This window comes from Ovis aries, chromosome 3 (genome assembly GCF_016772045.2).
Source record: "Ovis aries strain OAR_USU_Benz2616 breed Rambouillet chromosome 3, ARS-UI_Ramb_v3.0, whole genome shotgun sequence".
Lineage (NCBI taxonomy): Eukaryota > Metazoa > Chordata > Mammalia > Artiodactyla > Bovidae > Ovis > Ovis aries.
In genome coordinates this window covers 133,395,805-133,398,487 of record NC_056056.1, presented here as the reverse complement: position 1 = coordinate 133,398,487, position 2,683 = coordinate 133,395,805, and positions in this window count along the sequence as shown.

Below are 2,683 nucleotides of genomic sequence, written 5' to 3'. Positions count from 1 at the left end.
CTTTAATGCTTAAGTTTCTTGATACGCATACCACATTCTGTCCACTGACAGTGTGCTCTCCACACACACACACCTTGCTGAAGTTCTCTCAGTACTCGATACCACTTTATGCAGCTGAAGTGTGGGACTACAAGCAGAATCTGTTGACTAAGGCCTCAGAACTGGAAATGATAGTATCAACTCCCCCTCCATCATTTGTGCCTGGTGTTAACTTTACCTGAGTATCTGCATCCCATTTCCTGTACTGTTTATTTTAATCGTAAGATGAAGCAGGAACTCTAGGGCTACATCTGCAGGTCCTTGAGGTGTTGTCTCTGCAAACCTGCACTCCAGTCTGGATGGGTGCTGTGTCTGCTCTCCTAGCTGCACTGTGCAGGCAGAGGGGAGTTGACAGGGTGGTCCAGGTTACAACTGAGGCCACTTTTAAAGCACCAACAGTGGGAATTTTCCAAACAGCTAGAGACAGACTGTTCATTGTTTCAAGGCAGGAAAGAGGTTAGAACAGTGGCAGAGAATCCTTAAGGTCACAAGGGGGTGGAGCATAAAAGGCACAGAAACCACAGTGGACAATTTTGGGGACTTGGAGCCAAGAGGAAGTGTGGGGTGGGAGATGGAGATGGGAGCGCAGTTAAACAGGTGGCTTTCCTGGGCCAGTTCGAGCAGCAGCTCATGTAGTTTAGCGCCGGTGGGTTGACTTCCAAGTTGAGGGATAATGACTTCCAAGTTGGTTAAGGGGTGTGTGCTGTGCTGTGATCCCTGTGGGCAGGGAGGAAAAGCTCCCGCCCAGGCTGCCTGTATAGCCTGCCTCACATCTTCCAAAGCCTTCATTTCAAGCCACCCTCTTCACTGTAATACTGAGGTCTGAATAAACTGATAGAAAGAAGGATGAAGATGGGAAAAGGGCTGACTGGAAAGAGGTTCACATTGGTTGTGCACAGAAAAGGCAGGGAGAAAGGAAGTCCCCGTTCTATGTCCCAACAGGGTTAAGTTCACTGGTCTGCCCCCCATCCTCAGTCAGAATGTATGGACTCTCAGAAGTCCAACCGTTGAACTGGGTTTCAAGATGGGTCAGCCCTGTCAACCTGTTGTCTTGAGCAACTGGAGGCTGCAGGTTTGGCATCAACTTGAGTCTGGCCAGGTCCCACGTGTATTCCAGGGATTAAGCATTAGGCTCCGGATCCCAAGGCAGGGTCCCAGTAAGTGCCCAGCATTTGGTTTCTCAGGAAGTGGGAGACCTACACATCTTCTGGAAAGCTGTTGCTCAAATAAAACCTCAGTAACCGTCATAACCCCCAGGGCCACAAGTGTGGATGACAGGCTTTGCCTTCTCTCACCCCCAGTCTCACCAAAAAGAAAAATTTGGAAGAGGCAAGCTGCACTGCTCCCCGCCCAGCAGCAGCAACCTCCCAGTTGGACAATATACCCTCTGTCCTCAGCCAGGAGATCCGCCTTTGGAGATAGCTCTGCCCCTCCCCCGCCCTTCCTGGTTCCCAGAGCCCAAACCCTTCCCTCAAGTCCCCCTGACCTCTTTGTGCCAGAACAGCCTACTCTTTCGATGCCCTCCTCCTGTAATCCCACACCCCAAGGATCTGAGCACACTGCATCACAAGCATGGGATCACCCCAGACCACGGAAGAGGGGGTTCAGCCTTCCGTGTCAAGATGGGCTGCCCTCTGCATAGTTAAGGTAAGGAAAACCTACAAGAAGGGTCAGAAGGTGTTCTTCAACTTGATTCACCTTCACTGAAACCATCCTGGTTTTTTTCTCCTCCCTTTCCCCTTTCTTTCTAAAGTTCCTCTGCTCTCAGCTGGTACGGTAGTCAGGATGCCTGGCTGGCCCCCCATGCCATCCATTATAATTTCACCCTCTCCAAGCTGCCACCTTTATTTTTTCACTCTCCACCTTCCTCAGCGTCCCTCCTGCAGCCCCCTTCCCCTGAGCTGTAAGTTCAGCTACCCATCTTATGACCCTCCCTCAATTCTTTGGCACCTCAAAATTTCCTTTTAGTGGGAATTCCCTAGTTGTCCAGTGGTTAGGACCTAGCACTTTCACTGCCAGGGGCCAGGTTTGATCTGTGGTTGGGAAACTAAGATCCTGCTAGCCAGGCAGCATGCCCCCCCACCCCCACCACACCTGCCAAAAAAGTTTCTTAGGGGTAGCAATACCAGCATGAGTGTGAGGCTCTAGCCCTGCCCACCGTTCTGGGATCCAATGAAGGATGTTTTCTCTGAGTCCCAGTCTCTCCTTTGGTACCTCTACAACCTACCCTCTTTGGTGTGCATCCCAGGGCCCAGCCAAAGACCCTAACAAATTCTGGAAGAGGAAAGATTTTGTAAGAGCTAGCCTGAGGTTCGAAAGAAGTGAGTGAATTTTCATATCTCAGTATCTCGATTACATAATCAGATCTGGCCAAAATACACTAAATGATCTTCAGCCCTACCCCTCCCCAGTAGGTTCGGATTCCTGTCCTCCGAATTCTAGCCCCTCCCCTTCTCCTAGTGCCTCCTGATCTCTTCCCTCCCCTGCTCCATTCCAATCCTTCACCCCTTTCTCCAAAGCCCAGTGACTCCTGCCGCTCTAATCTGAGACTGGCTATTGGACACCAACTCAGTCAAGAGCAGTAAGTTCAAGAGTCCCAGCCACACCTACCCCTCCCAAATGCCAGTCTCTGGGGGCCCTGCAC